At 36.4% G+C, this 19,478-nt stretch overlaps 2 long non-coding RNA genes, 1 other non-coding gene and 1 pseudogene across 5 annotated transcripts; 2 read left to right on the top strand and 2 right to left on the bottom strand.

Annotated features, from left to right (window-relative positions):
- The first annotated feature begins 2,286 nt into the window (after positions 1 to 2,286).
- LOC148770234 (uncharacterized) lies at positions 2,287 to 2,915 on the top strand. Its single transcript, XR_016031860.1, has 2 exons — positions 2,287 to 2,425; positions 2,526 to 2,915. It is a non-coding gene; the product is annotated as an uncharacterized LOC148770234 (long non-coding RNA).
- LOC105951567 (zinc finger BED domain-containing protein RICESLEEPER 2-like) lies at positions 2,697 to 10,972 on the bottom strand (annotated as a pseudogene). The gene is made up of 3 exons (XR_016031857.1): positions 9,998 to 10,972; positions 3,131 to 3,532; positions 2,697 to 3,002 (listed from the first exon to the last, which is right to left on the bottom strand). The product of XR_016031857.1 is annotated as a zinc finger BED domain-containing protein RICESLEEPER 2-like (transcript).
- Positions 4,167 to 6,989, bottom strand: LOC148770233 (uncharacterized). 2 transcript variants are annotated; one of them, XR_016031859.1, is made up of 3 exons: positions 6,114 to 6,965; positions 5,466 to 5,551; positions 4,167 to 4,390 (listed from the first exon to the last, which is right to left on the bottom strand). It is a non-coding gene; the product is annotated as an uncharacterized LOC148770233 (long non-coding RNA). The 2 variants fall into 2 exon arrangements; XR_016031858.1 differs by having other exon boundaries at positions 4,167 to 5,551; positions 6,114 to 6,989.
- A 6,845-nt stretch (positions 10,973 to 17,817) lies between the features above and the next one.
- LOC148770232 (small nucleolar RNA R71) lies at positions 17,818 to 17,922 on the top strand. The gene has a single exon (XR_016031953.1). It is a non-coding gene; the product is annotated as a small nucleolar RNA R71 (small nucleolar RNA).
- Positions 17,923 to 19,478: the final 1,556 nt, after the last annotated feature.

The raw sequence follows: 19,478 nt of genomic DNA, 5'->3' as shown, positions 1-19,478 counted from the left end.
AAAGACACAAAAAAATACAAAAAAAAACAAAAAAAAACCTATAAAAACTGAAGCATCTCTGCGTGAAATCATTATGATTCCGACTACACTTCAATCCTTCGTATTTTTGCTTCGGCACGTATCTCCAAGTCATCGTGGAAGAATCCACGAGTTTTCTTCTCTAAACTAGGGTTCTTGGTCACCTCTATCTATGTCTATCTATTTCTTATGACTCTCTTCCAAAAAATTGACATAAAACCAGTATTTGTACAACTCAACATCTTCATCCTCGATCGTTAATAGTTGTCGATCGATCGGTGGTATGAAATTTTGGGTTTCGTCTGAAGTCATAATGATCGATCAATACATACTCACTGGTCGATTGATGAGTCTATTTTAGCGCGCTATTCTTTGTTTTTCTTGTAACTTCTTTGCCAAGACTCGCACATATTGCCTCGTTCTTCGCTCTGTACCCATTTATCTATGTATGCCTTCTAATTACAATATTACAACAAAAACACGTAAGATCTGCAAATTGCATAAGCCTCCTAAATGCAATTATGACGTCAGACTAGCAAAAATAAACATAAACGATTGACAATTACTCGACTCTTAACTTAAATGGTTGACTAAAATTGTGCATTCGAACACTCAACACACTCCCTAACTTGAATCGTTGCTCGTCCTCGAGCAATGGACAATACATGGAAACAAGAAAAAACAAACTAAATACACAAAAGGCAAATATGTTGACCATCTAGGATTCTCTAAACAGTTCTCGTTACCATTGCCTTCAAATCAATGTAAGCATTCGAGATTCTCCACATTCTCCACAATTCATGTGCTCATCGTCAAGCAGGATCCTAGAAAGTTGTCATCGTCCTCATCAATAAGTATCATTATTAAATTCAGCAAATGATTATACTTACACATCACTCAACTTTATAGCTCGATACAAACCCTTGACTAGTGTAAAATCACAAGCTTTTTGAATCAGAGGGTCTTTATAACTTGTGATGTTAGGCTCTTTGGTAAAACGTATGAGATAAGAATAATATTTTCCTAACTCTTCATCACTGGATATGTTCCATGAATTTCATCGAAGGGTTGTATAAACTTGAATATTCTTCCATTTTTTATCTTGACTTGGGGTCACATTTGGATTGCCATATTATTGCTCAAAGGTGGCTTATGGATTTTTATTCTTTGACTCTTTGAGTAAATTGCTTCACCCGCGAGGACTTTTCTACACTTCTCAACAAATGAGAATTAAAATGTCTCCATCACTCGATCTCATGATCATTTTTTAAGTTAAACTGATTTTCTAGGGTTTCTGATTTTTGCTTTTATGTCATCTTTTTGAATCTTCACTTACTTCGTTCTTTGCATATGATTATTAATCTATCACTCAACTCCAAGAGATTTATATAATTAAATTCTCCATCTTAACTACCCAATATATATGGCTATAGAAACGAACGCCACATGCAATTGACACACTCATCCGGTGAAAACTACTCGAAGGCTCTTATACTTACCGTCTAATTATCAAAATAGCTATGTCGAGTCAATCCCAATAATCACAGATAAAACACATAAATTGATCAAGTTCATGCACTAACAATCATAACAAGTATAAGAAATAATCATAAAATCATAATTGCATAATCTCAAGAAAACGGGTTCACCATCCCCACATAGGGTTCCAACAAAATCCTAAATTAAAAACTTAGCTACTCATGTTCTCTATGAAAAACATCATAAAAATATAAAAAAATACTTCAGTATAGAGATGATTTTATAGAGATCCCTTTAAATCTTATGTTGCTATATATATACTTCAGTATAGAGATGATTTTATATTTACTACTCCATTAATTATTCGTATTTTTTTAAGGTACTACAATCAATTTTTATTTATATTTTATTGCAAGTCTATCCAAATTCAACTACAATCAACATGCATCACCAACTTATTATAGTATAATATATTTAATCCATGGAAATTCGACTTTATAAACAATTAAAACGTTTTTTAGTGTGAATGTAATAATCCCAATGTTACAATGCTAGTAATTAAATGTAATAAATAGAAATGATACCCAATATCATTAACTAAAAAAATAGTATAATATTTCATGCGATACGTATCATTAGAATTGTTACCAAAATATCCTGATCTTGGAAGGTAAATCGGTTTCATTTATACCTTACCTTAAAAAAAATACATTTTTTTTATTTTAAAAATATTTAAAACCCCTATATAAACGCTTGTTCCCAAGTCTTGGATACACACAATTCCTATTATCTTGAAAACCCATTATAAAATATAACTAAATAACCAAAAAAAAAATAAAAAAAAAAATCAAGAAGATGAAGAACATTTATATGATCTCCATCATGTGTTTAGTAGCTGTTTTACTTGGTCTAATTACTCCATCTCTAGGTAAATACTTTCGGTTTTTTAATTTTGTTTTTTTTCTTAATTGTATTTAATATTCGATTTAATTAATGATTTAATATATTTTTTTTTTAATTTTATTTAGGAGAATTGAAATATTGCCCAGGTCCAGATATTAAGAGGGCACGTTCATGTGGTGCACATGGATATGAAGCTTGTTTCTTTGCAGTGTTGGCACACTATCCAGCAAGCCTGAGGCCAAGAAATATTCGATGTGTTGATGTTGCCAAGAATCGAAGCAAATGCTCTTTTGAGATTGTTTGTGCTTAGCTCCATTTCCACAACATTATTAATTAATTAATTCAGCGTTTGTTTCCAATAAGGGGCAAGGCATGATGAACAAGGAAAAGTGCAGACCATGTGGTTAAAAAGTAATTAATAGATGAAACCGCATTTAGTTGGGCGTCCTTGGTCATCTCCCCTGCGATTGTTCTCTTCTTTCATTGTTGTGGGAATGTTTTGAGTTAACCGTTGATTTCTCCTGTTGTGCTCAAAACGTTCGCTCAATTTCGGGTTCAAAAGGTAGCAAGTTCGTGTCGCGTCCTCTTCGCATAAAAAGTACCTAAAACGTAAAATAATAATAAAAAAAGAAAAAAAAATTAAATAAAATAAATAAAACGACTGAAGTAAGAAAAATTGCTCAAATGTAATATTATAATAAATAGATAATTTAGCCGTATTCTTTTTTACCTTGGACTTCTTTTTTACCCCAAATTTTTTTCTCAACCAATCTCCTCCACACATCAAAACTTGCATTGTATCCGGAGCCAATGAGGCACGATATTTGTCGATTACTCTACCTCCAGCGCTAAAAGAAGCCTTTGAAGCAACTGTGGTGATCGGAATGGCTAAAATGTCTCTCGCCATTACTGATAATATTTTGTATTTCAAGGCATGAACTCTCCACCACTCCAAAACATCAAATTCTCGTCCATCTTCTTTATTGGACATATAACAATTTTCTTGAAGATACATATCAAGCTCGGATTTTTTTGGTTGAGCTGATTCCACGGACTTCAAATAATCAACATACTCGGACCAACCATGTAACACCCCGCGTCTCCGATAATTTAATTTTTCATTAATTAGCATCTATTTAGTTAACGTGATTTTATCTCTTATGTGCGTTTATTTGTTTAAGATTTTATTTATGTGCAAAACGGTGAAAATTCATATAGAATGCATTAGTCCGAAATAATTTTTGGACGAATTTAAATTGATCATCTTAGTTAATTATTAATCTAGAGGTTAATTACACTCTTTTACTAGAACTTATTTGTTAGGAGAATTTTAAAATCACATATTTTCTTAAATAAAAATAGAAAATTCCTCCTATTCATCCCTCAATTTTGACCATGGTACAACACATGACCAAATATTTTCCTTGAGTACAACCCTTGTCTAGGTGAGCCCATGTGCATTAAGATTTTTCCTTTTTGAATTTCTTTTGGAGAGTTAAATGAAATTGCAAAGAAGTCCCTCTAGATAATTCCTAAGTTTTCCTAAATTGCAAAAAGACCACTCCTTAATCATTAAGCATACAAGTCCCTCACAACTCTATAAATAGAACCCAAGCCTTCATCTATTTCTCATTTTTCTCTACACATTCTAAAAATCAAAATCTCTTTCTCCTCTTGTAGCGCCCCGCCCCGAGTAGCAGGCACCTCGTGGCGGAACACCACTCAACATGCAGTACATTCAATGACCCCAAATATGCTCCTCAAAATTTCGATTATCAAAATGTTAAACCCCCAATATCTATCCCATCGTGTTTACAAAAGGAGGTTCTATTACAAGTCGACTTCGACACCACTTACTCTATTACAAAATTCTAGATCAAGAGATGCCTATACGGTACATCATTAAAGGTACCTCTCGACGAGACTAGTCAGAGGCATACACGAGCTTTAACTCTTAGTATGAAAATTTAGGTCTAAGTCTTTCTTTGACCTGCGCATTAATATCAGAAAGGAGAAACGAATAAGTCCGAATGACTTGGTGAAAAACATATGATCCATGAGTATGATGAGAATCAATAGAACAGAACATATAACGAGAGACTTTACAAGAATTTCATTAACAGAAGTGTAACATGTACAAGAGTGTAACATGTACGGCTTGAGTTCAATATTTGGTGGGGTCTCCAACCTTGTAACTCCCAACAAATAAAATCATATCACATCCTTATCCCTCCACTCCGTCCCGAGTGGCCACTCGGTCGGAAACAAGCAAGAGGCACGACCGGAACGTGCCGATCCGGCTCAGGAACGTTTAACTCCAAACGAACGTGAGTCCGAACCATCAGGAGGTACCATTCGGGAGACCAGTCATCGTCAGCCCAATACTGCCCGATCGTCTTGCCGAAATGGTCCTAGGGCCCAGCTCCCCCAAGAGCGTCCTCAAGGGTGGGGACAGTAGGTTCAAGAATCAATATTATTCCTTTTGGGAATATCAAGTCATTCATTTCAAGAATCAAGTCAATCATTCACCAGATAAGTCATGATCACGATAATCGAACATCAAGTCTCAGGGTAATGAACATGTTCGAGAATTAGTTCAAGCCAAGGAGAGAATATTCGTGAATATGAGAGTCAGTCAAGAAGAACCATAAGTTCAATATCGGATTCCAAGAACGAGTATATCAATATCTCAATGAATTCAATAAACATGAGATTCAAGTTCGAGCCAACGAAATATTTATTCTCGGAAAGCATTCAAGACAGGATTTTGAGAATAAATATAGTTCAATATCGATTCAAGGAAAATGTTCAGGCCAAGGAATCAAGTATAGGAATTAACCGTGAACATAGCAACCAAGAGAATTGACAAGTTCAAGATTTCTATTCAAGATCAAGGTTCCAAGTTCGAGCCAAGGAAACGAGTATGCTCGCAAAACATTAAGGATCATATTCCAAGAAAATATAATCAATGCATTAAAGGATTCGAGATGGATAATATATTTGGTTCAAACAAAGGAGATATTAAGCGCAAGAAAGAAATTGGATAAGGAGTCATAGTTTCTCACCTGGAGTCCAACGCTAATGTTATAGAAGTGCTATAGAAGCATCTTTAAGCTTAAACCTTGAGTGAGAGCTTTACTACGCTCAACACCTATGAAAATATTAGAACTAAATAAGATTCCAAACAGTAATATAGCCATATTACCATCCACTATATGACATAGTCAATTTCTTAAACATATACTAAGAATTGCTTCTCGGGGCAATTTATTCAAATAATCATTGCGATCGTCGTACTTATCCGAATGACCTAAACGATATATAAAGTTAAAGATAACATCTGTATCTACAACTTTACTAAATACTTTAATCCTAAATTAACAACATAACCCGTCAATAACAACCCCGGAAGATGAATACATAAACCTGCCAGATTTTCGGATAATTTCGTTTACTGTCACAGCCCGTTTGAAAAATCATAACAAATTGCACGGTTATCCAAATTGTCCAAATAATACATCAAATGAAACCTGGAAGTTTAATCTACAAGTTTCATGAAGACACACAGCCTAAATTCTGACCCGAACATATCGAAAACAGTCCCGCAAGAAGGTACTCAAAACTGCCCTGTTTCCGGCAGATTACTGTCATCGGATTCCGACCTCTAAAACACGTATATTAAATATTCTAATTCGATACAATTGAACACTTACTTATAGTTTACGATGTCCTCTACGAGTTTCCTGAAGGAACCGATTCCAAATTCGCATTCGAAACCCTTCGATTTCGGCTCCGAAAACAGGTGCGGCAGCAGATTTTGCTTCCCCAAAATCGCAGCGAGCAGGCCGACTTCTCACCAAACTCCGGCGACCAACGTCGGTGCAAGCCATCGAGCTTCACCACCAACAGAAAGGTAACATCGTAAGGTTTCTAATGATGGGACCTGATCTTCGAGATTCTACCCTTAAAGCCTCCGTTCAATTAATTCTTTGAACGACCAACCGCTGAAATTCGGGTTCTGGACTGCTCGTCTTCTTCGACCCTTTCCGACCACCACCGCGCGTCATCGCCGGTGAAATCCATCACCACAAGGAAGCTGCATCTTGAGATTTCCAACGGCACCTCCCAATCAGACGCCACTTCCATTGAATAATTAATTTGGGGCTTTCTTCTTTAAATATTTCAATTCTTCAGACCTAAACTTGGTGAATTAAGAATCCTCTCATATTACTCGAGTTTTGCTGTAAAATTTCTGCAATTCCAGCCCAAGAGCCGATAGAGGAAGAAAGGAATATAGAGAGAGAGGGAGGAAGATAGAGACGGTGAGAGAAGAGTTGGGGTGAAGAGAAGAAACGTGGCTGCCAAAGGAGGATTGTGAATTGACGATATACACGTCAATTCCTATCTCAACTATAAGTTATGAAAATTGGCTATAAGGCCAAATTGTTTTCTTAATTACCAAATAGATGCCATAACTTTAGATAACTACAATTCTACACTTCCCATCAAATTCGAGATATATTATAATTCCATATCGACACATATCAACTAAATAAATTCAATTATCCCCACACTTAAACAACTTACATATTTACGGGGTGTTACACCTCTTCTCCCAATTTTCGAAATTATAGTATAGGAAAGCCCCAAATTCTCTCTTTCAAGTGTAAAATTCTTGGCCAAAGGAGTAAGTCTTCTTCATCTTCTTTCTTTTCTTCATTTTCGAAAATTTCAAGAAACTAAGATTCTCTTCCCCTCTTTCTAAAATTTCTTCTTCTTCTCCTTATAGAAAGGAAAGAACCCTCCCAATTTTCTAAGAAGATTAAGGTGAGAATTTTCGAATTCTTGCTACAAGTGCTTCAACACCAATAGTATGTTTCTTCTCTTTAATTTCTTGTTAATGTTCTTGTGGTGACCGAAAACTAAAAGAAAATAAAACTTTGTGTTTAATTTATGCTTTGATCATCCATGCATGTAAGAATCTAAGCTTTAAATGATATAATCTTGGAGAACTAAGAATAATATTGTAATTTTATTTTTATGTATGTATATATATATACTAGACCTGCGTGATCTTAAGGACACTTCGATCCATGGTTTTCGTAAACCTGCGTGGTCGAAGAAAGTACTTGATCCATGGTTTATTTATAATCTATATGTGCTATATATAACTATATGTTGCTATTAGTATATATATATATATCGACCTACGTGGTTGTAAGTGTACTCCCTTCGGGTCGAGGAAGCTTACGATCCATGGTTTATGATCTATGAGTAATAAGATAATATACGAAGATAAAAATCGAGAACAAGATTAATAAAAATGGAATTTTGTGTAATTGAATTGTTGATGGTTCGAATATTTTGGAAAGAAAATGAAATAAACGGAAATTTGGTGCTACTTGAAAGAAAACTTCAAGTCTCTTGAGAAAGAGGGCTTGAACTTTAATTAATAAAATTTGGAGATAGTAATTATAAATAACCGAATGCTTTGAGTTGTTTTGCTATATGTGATCTATGCTCTTTGCTTGAGTCGTTATGTGTCTTACTTGCTTTTGTGATTGTGTGACTAAACTATGTGCATTTGTGAAATATGTGGAAATATGTGTGCTTATGTGAAAGCTAACTTTGAATATGTGAAATGAAGAGTATATACTAACTTCACTTGCACGTTTTTAAAGTTGGAAAATCTTGTAAAACATAGATCGAATAAGCACGGGGTATGAGGGGCCGGTACCCCAAAAATGAGATGAAGAGTGTGTGGTTTGATTCCACTTATGAAACGGGTTCCAAATAAATGAAGGCTTATTGTCTATGGTTTTACTTGATTTTTCAAAGGATATCCGAACGAAAATGTTTTTCTCACACAACTAATCAATTTGCTTGAATTGAATGAAAGTATGTACTAACCTCACTTGCACGTTTTTAAAATTGGAAAGTCTTGTAAAACATAGATCGAATAAGCACGGGGTATGAGGGACCGGTACCCCAAAAATGAGATGAAGAGTGTGTGGTTTGATTCCACTTATGAAACGGGTTCCAAATAAATGAAGGCTTATTGTCTATGGTTTTACTTGATTTTTCCAAAGGATATCCGACTAAAGAAAATGATTTTTCTTACACGTTGTATGAGCACTTGAATGAATGTATGTGCAAAAGAATGACGACTCCCTTGTGAGGGATCTCCTCTTATTCCTTATGAAATGATGAAAGGAAGGTTTAAGAGGTAAATCGAAAAGGTCTAAGAGGTTATCCGAGAAGGTAAAGGTAAATTGGTAAAGTTCCTCAATGAAATGACGATTGAGGTAAAATCGAAATGTTTTTATTGTGTATATGTGTGATTCGAGGTGGGATATATACATATATACATATCATAAATATATGCTTGTTTACCTATGTGTATTCGATATTTTTTTTCGGAATTCTCATTGAGTCCAAAAGACTCATATAGGTGTTGGAATGCTTGTAGGTACTTTCAATCCCGAGCACGAGCCGTAAAGTTGGAGTCGAGTTCGAGGATCGAGGGATGTGTTCATATGGAAGGCGTGTGGATCTTGTGTGCTCTTAATTTAGCCATATTGTTTTACTCATATAGTTTAATTTTAAAGACTTTCGATACCATCTTAGATATCTATTATCGTACTCTTCCACCCCTCGGGGAGTCTTATTAGTAAGAACATTGCATCTAATAATAATTAGGATTTTGATTTCCTCTTTTTGCCAAACTTCTATATAATGCTTGTCGGTTAATTATATGTTGTGTTCTGCCCTGTTGATTCGATAATCCGTATTAAATATACTTTCTGTTTAGAATTGCATGTAATTTTACAAAGTCATAGGTCTTTCTATTAGGGTTATTTTGGTAGGTCTTTTGCATCATTTGGACAAGTCAGGAATTTATTATAAATTAATTTCCGTAACTGTGCACATGCTGAGTCATTTTAGGACATGCATCAATATATGAAGTTTTTCTTTCTCAAATGAATCCATTTAACTTGGAATATGTTCCTAACTCACTTATCTACTTTCGTATAAAATTTGATAGTTTTAAGAACAGTAGAGAATTTATAAATAATTTTCAAAGCTCCCTCTCATGTTCTGAATTTTTAAACTGTACAGTTGCATATGTTTAATTATGTCTCTCAAACGGCTAATGATATTTTAAAACTGTTTTAACTGAGTAATTTCGACCCATATTAGAGTATGTGGTTAAATTTTCAAAGTATTTTCATGAAGGGTTCAAGAGATATTAATTTTCTAAGTTGATATACCAAATCTGTCCGAAATTCCTAATCTTTACTCTTGATAATTTCAATAATCTAGTCATGCATGTTCCTTTTGTGATATTTGGTGAAGTGTATATGATATAGTATTATGTGGACACTCTTCCTCTGATTTTAAAAGAAAAATTTATGCGTAACTTTCTATTGGTAGAAGGTGATTTCTAAAACGAGCATTCCACACTCATTATTTTCTATAAATCTTCCGCTAGCATATTCTAAATTATTAAGTAAGTGTAATTAGAAAATGGGTGTCACAAACCACATAAAGATTCAAAGCTTTTACCCCGCTGATTTTGAGAACTTCCGTTTCCTACTTCCCCGCTCGACTCTTAACTATTTTGCTGCGCCGCATACTCGGCATAAAGTTGATATAAAGTTTCTCGAACACGTATAATTTCTCTCTCGCCTTGTATTGGCCCATAAATCTTGGGAAAACGAAATTGAAGTGCCCTCACTTACATCCAGGATCCAACACAGCTGCTACAGACATAAGTAAATCAGACTCCCCCCAATACTTATCAAACTTGATTTTCATTTTCTTGACCATTTTCTCGATGAAAGAATCAGTATCTGATGACTTTTGATCCAACATTACCTTCACTCTACTTACTTCATTAAGAAATAAGTTTGAGGTTGGATAATCACTTCCAGAAATGATATGTGTAGCTGTCCAGAACACCTCCAATACCGAGCACACTTTCTCAACTTTTTTCCAATCTTCATTAGTTGGGCATTTTTCAAAATGAGGCTCTCGATCTACAAACCGTGGAAACACGTCTTTAAATTTGATAGCAGTTGCTAACATCTCATATGTAGAGTTCCATCTTGTCCGACAATCATCTACCAACTTTCTATCTCGCAAGTTTAATTGCTTCACAATCTCTGAGAATATCTTCAATCTTGCATCTAATCGTCGAATGTACTCGAGACTATCACGGACAACTTCTATGATGTCTTTAATCTGAGAAAGACCATCTTGTGCTATCAAATTTAGAATATGTGCACAACACCTGACATGGAACAAACTTCCTTCACAAAGCAGTTTTTTTTTTACTTTCGATAAAAATCTTTAAGTTGTCAATTGCAGTATCATTCGCTGAAGCATTATCAACAAATATAGTGTGAACCTTAGAATCGATTCCCCATACTTCCAAGCACCGCCAAACTGCATTTGCAATCTCAAGGCCTCGTCGAGGAGGTGGAATATGGACAAAGTTGAGCATACGTTTTTGTAAAATCCAGCTTTGATCAATCTAATGACCAGTTATGACCATGTACTCAATTTTTTGATTCTTCGACTTTCAACAGTCTGTAGTAAGGCTGATTTTGTTCACATTCTTCAATACAATTTCCAGCTGCTACTTCTCCACGTCGTACACTTTCACGCAAATATTTTTTGCCGTGATTCTAGTAAATGATCTCCACTCAGGCATTCCCAGTCTCTACATCAAATTAAATCCTTCATCTTCTACGATTTATTCGACCCTACACCCGGTGATAAACACCGGGTGGGTTTTATGTTGCCACGTGTCTCTTTTTTGTATTTTATAATATATTCCCGGCTAGGGTTTACCTTTAGGAGTTTTAGAAAAATAAAAAAAAAGACACGTGGCAGCAGAAGACCCACCCGATGTTTATCACCCGGTGTAGGGTCGAAGGAACCATCTTCTACAATGGAGAAAGGATGCTCATGCATCATAATCCAATGAGCTACCGCTTCTTTCATCTTTTCCATATCAAATTTCCCATCACGTAATGCTCGAAAAGAAGATAGCTCTACAGTTGTTGGAAGGAAACCAATTTGTGTTTGTGAAAATTTACCCTTATCTCGTGCAGCCTGTTCTTTTTGAAAAAAACACGACATGATTGCAAGTGCCTGTGGAATTGAGTTGTTGAAGTAGTCTTGTTTCTTGTAAATAGCTTTTTACAGTGGATGCAACACACCTTGGTGACACCATTATCACCTTTAATCTCTGTTAAATCTGCCCAGATAGGTGATTTTTTTTTTGTCGCTTATTAATGTGATTTGATTCCGTTTTATTCTCCACGGCACCATCTGCTGTAATACCTACATCGGCATGCTCTTCACTATTTAAATGTGCATTCATATCATTATCCTGTCACGTTGCTCCCGTTGCTTCTCCAGGATGTGCAATAGTATCATCAAGCAACATAACTGCAAAAAACAAAGGCAACAACCAACATGTCAATAATTGTTAGTGAATTTAAGTGTTGTTCAATGATTTATTTTTTATTATCTTTAACCAAAGTCGTAAATCAGATTCTTATAACAAGAATTTCAGACTTCCACTGTGAACTTATATGCATGTAGAGGAAAAAACTATCAAATTTTAGGTCAAACTTTCACATATTCTATGCATGTAGAGAAAAAAACTATTAAATTTTGATTCAAACATTCACCTATTCTTTAAAAACGAAATAGGAAGAGTTTTTTGAAGATTGCCTATCCTTATGTTTCCTTTTAATTTTGGAGTGTTGAAGAGTAACCACCTTCGCCTTTGGACAAATCTCAGCCGTCGTTGCACAAACCACCAATTTCTTGGGCTGCCTATGAACTTATGTTTTCAAAAATTATTAACGCACTCTACCATTTTGCTAGAATAACATTTGAAGAATTGAAGTGAAATCTAAAGAAAAACTTTTGAAGTTGAACTTTGAAGAGAGAAGACCAAACCCTAAGGGAAACGACGTTTGGTTGCTGTCTACTAAAGAGTAAAGACAGACCATATTCCACTTTTTCATTTGTTTTTTGTGTTTAATTTCATTTTTCTTTTCTTAATCAAATAAAAAATTATGAGATTATAAAACTAATTAATAAAGTAAATTTATTTTTTTATTCGAATGTTAATAACTTAGCAATGGTCTCTGATACTATATTTGTATTCTTATTAATCTTTTTTTTTTCTATTAGAAAAGTGATATTATTTTTTCTTATTTATTATTAATAATATCCATTATTATATATTATTAATATCTATTAAAATATATAAAAAAGGTAAAGCTCGCGAGCCGGCTCGCGAGCTGTCGAACAACTAAAATGAAGCTCGAGCTCGACTCTTCGAAAAACTCGGGCACGTGAGCTCGAGCTCGAGCTCGATTTTTCAAGCTCGAGAACCAGCTTTTTTCGAGCAAGCTTCGGAAGCTCGCGAGCCGGCTTGTCTCATTTACACCCCTAGCAACAGCGCCAAAAACTTGTTGGTCTAAATACCTAACACGCAAGTGCACGTATCGCAAACAAGTAATAAAAGTGGACTCGTGAGAGTCGGATGTCGATCCCACATACAATACTCAAATTATCTCATCCTGAGTACCAAATTCTAACAACTATGATTTTTATCCAGCCTACGCAAGGTTGTGAAATATAATCAACTAAATAATTAAACTAATTACGAAAGCAAATAATCACCAGAAAATATCAATATAAAGGGATCTAGGATTTCATCTTCCCCCTATGAAAGAATTGCTTACCCAAAACCCCTCAATTATGAAATATATGATTCATGATTATTAACCCGAGACACTAATTTACTTATAACCCGCTGTCGCGTGTATTATGAGTCTATTATTCATAAACGGTTCACTATATGTCTATGCAAACCAATTATGCATAAAACATTAACTAACAAGTCTCGTAAATGGCTATCTAATGTGACATATGTATGTCTGCGACACCACATGCAATTGACACACTCATCCGGTGAAAACTACTCGAAGGTTCTTCTACTTACCGTCTAATTATCAAATAGCTCTGTCGAGTCAATTCTAATAATCACAGATAAAGCACATAAATTGATCAGGTTCATGCACTAACAATCATAATAAATAGAAGAAATAATCATAAAATCATAATTGCATAATCTCAAGAAAACGGGTTCACCATCCCCACATAGGGTTCCAACAAAATCCTAGATTAAAAACATAGCTACTCATGTTCTCTACGAAAAACATAATAAAAGTATAAAAAGAAAATAGATTAAGAAAAGATAGACGAAAGAAGAATTATGATGAAGATTTGTCAATTCTTCGTCTTCGATTCTTCGTTTTCTCGCTTCTCTTCCCCTTAGATTGTGTTCGAAAAGTCCTTTAATTCGTGCTTGGTTTGCCCTTAAATAGATGCCCAACTTGGTAGATGATTTTAGGTTTCCTTGTGTGATTAAAACTCCAAAATTGTCTCCAGCGTGTTTTGGCGCGGCCGCGCGAAATCAGTGTAATTCTCACACGGCCGCACGAGAATCGCCGAAACCTTCTGCCCAAGTTCTGCAGTTGGCGCGGCTGCGCCAAAAATAGGCTAAATTTGGCACGGCCGCGCCGTCCAATTTTCAGCATATTTTTGTGTTATTCCGTTTTTGACCTTTTTTGACATTTTTTGACTCATTTCGCCCTTGGAACTCCCAAATCGTCAAGTTGTACCTAAATTTACAATAAACCACTCATTAAGCATCATTAATTCAATAATAGTATACAAAAATCCTCGTAAGAAAGTATACATTGAGCGTAAAATATACACTCAACTTGAACTTTTGCTTGTCCTCAAGCAAAAACTAGCAACCTTCAAAGCAACACTTTCAACAAATGCCTCTCATCACATAGATTAATGGTCAACTTCACGTTTTCAGAACTTGCAATTATCATGACAATTCTTAAAAATTTACGAGCTCGTAATTCAAAGATATGTATTCACTCACCCTTGCCAAAAACCACAAACCATGCTATCGCTTCAAGTATCCCATATTTGTAAATTAAAAATGAAGAAAATTTATACTTACATAATAATATTCAACTCCAAAGACTCACCAAATTTCTTTACTCGGCTAGTATCAAATAATTGAGATATTGAGATCATTGGGACTTTTTGGCTTTCAAATGTTGGGCTTTTGGTACAAGGTAGAAAATATGGGTAAAAGTGGCTACTCTTCTCCTTTCATCTCACAATTAGTCACTAAGAGATGCACTTGACGGAATTTTTAACTCTCGTTCTTGACTAGAAGTGTTTTCGCTAAGATTTAGCTTTTGGAATTAGTGCTTCACCTCGAAGGACTTATTTCTTAACTCGATTTGTTAAGAGTTCAAAAGTCTCCACTTTTGGTCTTAACATCATGGTTCGAGTCTTTACTTTAAAATCTTTCTCAAGTCCTTTCTTCCCCTTCTCTCTTTCTTCTTCTTCTTCTTTCTTTTTGTTTTCATCATTTTTTTTTTCTAACCAAGCTCCAAGGGAAAAATATCAAGAAACCACCATCTAATCTACCCACTTTATTTCGGCTAAAGGAAAGAACACCGTTTCTCCAAGGCTCAATCAAGGTTCGAATGATAAAAATTTAAAGGTAGCCTTGAAAGGCTCAAACAGTTCAAAGATGGCCCAAATCACTTCCCAAATTGCTCAAAAATTTAATATTTCACTTCGTAAATTCCTAAGGTAAGTTCTAAAACCGCATAGCATATGATATAGCATAAATTAATTCCACTTTTTAAAACACAAAACTCTCAACCAAAGCAAGGCATAATTCGTGATTCCTAACAATGACTCCTTCCTACGACACTTTGAATCAAAACCTCACCAAAATTCAATCACTATCAAGATAAAGCAAGCAATTTCATCATTAAACATCAACCATCTTTCATCATCATGATTCATCGAAACATTTATCTCAACACATTTTTTTTTATCGAAAGAAATAAATAAATCAAAACAACTAAACATAGAAAACAAATCCTAAGGCATGCAAACTAAAAAAATTAAAACACATAAAAGCAAGTAATTATCCACCCCAAACTTAAATTTTACATTGCCATCAATGTAATTAGCACGAAGTTCAAGGATAGAAAACACCTGACTAGTCGACATGGCCATCTCCGGGCTGTTGAAATTTTCGCCTTTTATTGTGCTTCTATCCATCTGGCACGGCCATGTCAGTTTTTGAACTGTTTTTCGCACGACCGTATGATACTTACTTCTGGCATCACCAAAAGGATCGAAACCAAAAGTGGACAGTAGCTGTCTGTTTCTCGCACGACCGCGCGAATTATAGTGTGTTTTTCGCGCGGCCGCGCCCTTAGCCAAAATTGGGCAGTGGCTTCCCAGATTTTCCGGACGGTCGTATGATACTTTGCCTTGTTTTGGGACAGCCGTATGACCTCTAGAGCTGCAATTTTTTGTCCTAAAAATTAAAAACACGTTTAATTTGTTAGCTTGCATGCTAATAAAATAAATAAATAAAATAAAACAAGACACGAGAAAGAAATAATAAAAAAAAAAAACGAAAATATCGGGTTGCCTCTCGAGAAGCGCTATGTTTACAGTCTTCAGCCAGACTTTGTCTGCTTCTTTAATTCCTTAGCTTTTGAACCATCTCCTTACTTCCTTTTGAAGAAAGTCTTGAATAAATGGGTTGATCCGATTCTTTTTCCGACTGTTTCGCTTAGGAATGCCCTTGAATTTACTATTCTTGATGTCATGAGGCTTGGCAACATCGTCTTTTATCACGGTGTTTTGAGTAGGTGTTGTAACCAACTCAACATTTTCCTTTTGTTCTCCTACATGCACATTAGTATCCACAAAATTTTTTAAATCATGTAATTTAACGGAAACAGGTTTAGAATCACTTACCTCATCAAGTAGATAACATCCATTAGCCGTAATAGGCTTTTCATCCACCCGGTACACCTTGAAGATCATTGTTTCTTCCCCCACACTCATTTTTAGCTCTCTTTTTCCTACATCAATAATTTATCTACCGGTTGCTAAGAAGGGGCGTCCTAAGATAAGGAGAATATTTTCATCTTCATCTATGCCTAGTACTAGAAAATCGGCCGGGAGTATGAACTTATCTACCTTGACCAATACATCCTCAACTATAACTAAAGGGTGAGTAAAAGATCTATCGGCAAGTTGCAAGGTCACGGAAGTGGGCTTAATTTCTCCTAAATTCAATTTCTCATAAATTGATAAAGGCATTAAATTTACGCTCGCCCCTTGATCACACAATGCCCGCCCAAAATACCTAGTACCTATTGTGCATGGAATGGTACAACTCCCCGGATCTCTAAGCTTCGGTGGAATTTTATTTGCAAGGATAGCACTACTTTGCTCATTGAGGTCTACTATTGCTGCACACTCCGGAAGCCTCATCTTCTTCGACACAAGTTCTTTTATAAACTTAACCCAATTCGGCATATTCTTAAGTGCCTCAACAAAAGGAATATTAACATGCAACTTTTTAAGATAATCCAAAAATAACTGAAATTGTATATCAAGCTTAGAATTTTGAAAACGTTGAGGGAAGGGTACCTTGGGAGTAGGTTCATTTACTGTGATTTTTGTGTTGCTTGGCCCTACCTTGGTTTTTTCCTTGGGCTCCTCTGCAATAGGCGGTGGTGCTATGGAATTTTTAGGACCTTCCTCTAATTGCCACCCATTTCGCAAACTTACTGCATTGCACTGCTCGATGTTGCTATTTCGAGGATCTTCCATATTCGACAGTGCTCCCGATGGCCTCGCGTTTAGCTGGGTTGCAAGTTGACCCATCTGTGTTTCCAAATTGCGGATGGAAGCTTGAGTTGATGTCATGAATTGTGCTAAGATATTTGTGAGATCTCCACCTTGAGGTGGGGCTTGAGGAGGATTTTGGAATCCGGGACCTGGTCGTGAATAACTATGAGGTTGACCTTGAGGTGGTGCTTGCCTTTGTCCTTGCTGATTTCCTCCCCATCCAAAGTTGGGGTGATCTTTCCAACCCGGATTATGAGTGTTAGAGTACGGGTTCCTCTGTTGTCGGTCACATAATTTAGAGGTTCCGTTTCTTCTACGCACTGGTCGGGAACTTGGTTTGCATGGACTTGCTGAGTCTGCAAAGCTGTTACTTGCTTTGATAGATTTTCTAACTGGGCAGTGATTGCGGTGACCCCGTCTAACTCCAAAATTCCTCCTGTCTTAATGGCTCCGCTATTTGACCGGTCTGATGCCCGCATGTATTTATTTCTAGTGATTCTCTCCAAAAGTTCGTGTGCTTCGTCATATGTCAAACTCATTAACATTCCTCCAGCTGCAGAATCGAGCACAGTCCTCGAGTTATCTTGCAATCCATCATAGAATATTTGCAGCTAGCGCCACTCTTGAAGTCCGTGATTCGGGCATCTTCGAATTAATTGTTTGAACCGCTCCCACATCTCTAATAACGCTTCACCAGCTTCTTGTATAAAAATTTGTATTTCTCTCCGGATTCTTTCAGTTTTTGTTGTGCAGTTATATGTGTTCATGAAGAGTTGTACTAGATGGGGCCAAGACGAGATGGAGTGTGGTGCACGAGTTTGTAACCATTCTCGGGCTGCCCCTTGTAAAGAATGCTTGAAAAGGCGGAGTTGCAGTGCTTCAGGTGTTACTCCGTTCATCTTATGCGAATCACACGTTTCGAAAAAGTTGACCAAGTGGAGATGCGGATCTTCATGAGCTAATCCGCTGAACAACCCATTGTTTTGGAGCATAGTAATGAGTCCCGCTCTAATTTCTGTTAGAGTAGGTGACCAACAAGCCAACATGTGGCTGTGGTCTTTCGTGCAGTCCGAAATCTAGTGGGAGGTCTGTGCATTGTAGTCGGGGATTCGATCACTAGAATAGTCTTGGATGTCATGTGTGTTCTGATAGTTTGTAATCATTCTAAGTCTCTGGCCAGAGCTGACTAAGTGATGATTAGAGAATTCGATTCTCTAAGTCATGCACGTAACGATTACAACACTTAGAACGATCGCACGGTCATTGAACATATAAAGAGGTCTCGATGAACCAATGCCTCTAGTTCAATCGGGACATATGTATCGAAGGGACCGTACTGTACGTTAACTATATCTGAAGGTTCTTGCAGGCACTTCATTTGTATCTAGGGAATCATGACGCGTAGTTGCTAGACGCCAATCTTGATTCGTTGGGTGATTAAGGTGAAACGAGCTTCATCTCAATCGTAACTCTAAGGGACGAGTTTTGACCACAAAGGGTTGTGGGCCCACGGATAGCTTACACCTGAACCATCGAGGGTCACACTCCTCGTGCACATGAGATCTTTGAATAAACGGTCAGAAATAAAATGGTTTATCTTTGCATGATTAGAAGTCAATATGATTGGGTCCAACATTCGTAATTTGGAATTACGAATGAGAATAACAAGAGGAAAAGAATAGGCAAACGTATTAGTGAACTTTCTAAATCGGGAAGTTTCCAAATTTAGAAAGTGCGAATTAGGGTTTCCACTTTTGGAAATTCGGAAATTGAGAATTGGCACTCGTAGTGACGAGGACATTATAATGATTCCGAAAATGTAATCATTACAATTTTCCGACCATTGAATTGAGAGAGACGAGCAAGTAAAGGAACTAACGAACTTAAGCTGTTGGGTCCGGTCCAACTTAAGTCCGTTAGGCTTTTATGCAAGACACTATAAATACTTGATTTATAGGTCTTGCACAACACACAATACACGAACCAAAAACCCTAGCTGCTCCCTCTCTCACTCGGCCATCTCTCCCACGGCCACCATCGTCGTCGCCGTCTCGCCGGAATCGGCCATTCGTTGGCCGATTACTTTCGGTAGTTCTTTCTTTCCTTCTTTTCTTCCGTTTTTCTAACTATTACGTGTCTAGTGCCACGTGTTTAGTAGATCGAAGTATACGAGGTGAAATCCGAGAGGAGGAAGATCGAAGATCGAAGAATCGAGGAGCAGTACACGAGCCGAAGCCGCACGCATCCCCACGCGCCACCCGAAGACCGCGCGTGAGTCACACGCGCCG

The sequence above is a fragment of the Erythranthe guttata genome, chromosome 6 (genome assembly GCF_056151865.1).
Source record: "Erythranthe guttata isolate IM_541 chromosome 6, IM_541, whole genome shotgun sequence".
Taxonomy (NCBI): domain Eukaryota; kingdom Viridiplantae; phylum Streptophyta; class Magnoliopsida; order Lamiales; family Phrymaceae; genus Erythranthe; species Erythranthe guttata.
The sequence above is the reverse complement of the archived record's forward strand: the minus strand, read 5'-3'. Positions and strand labels throughout refer to the sequence as shown.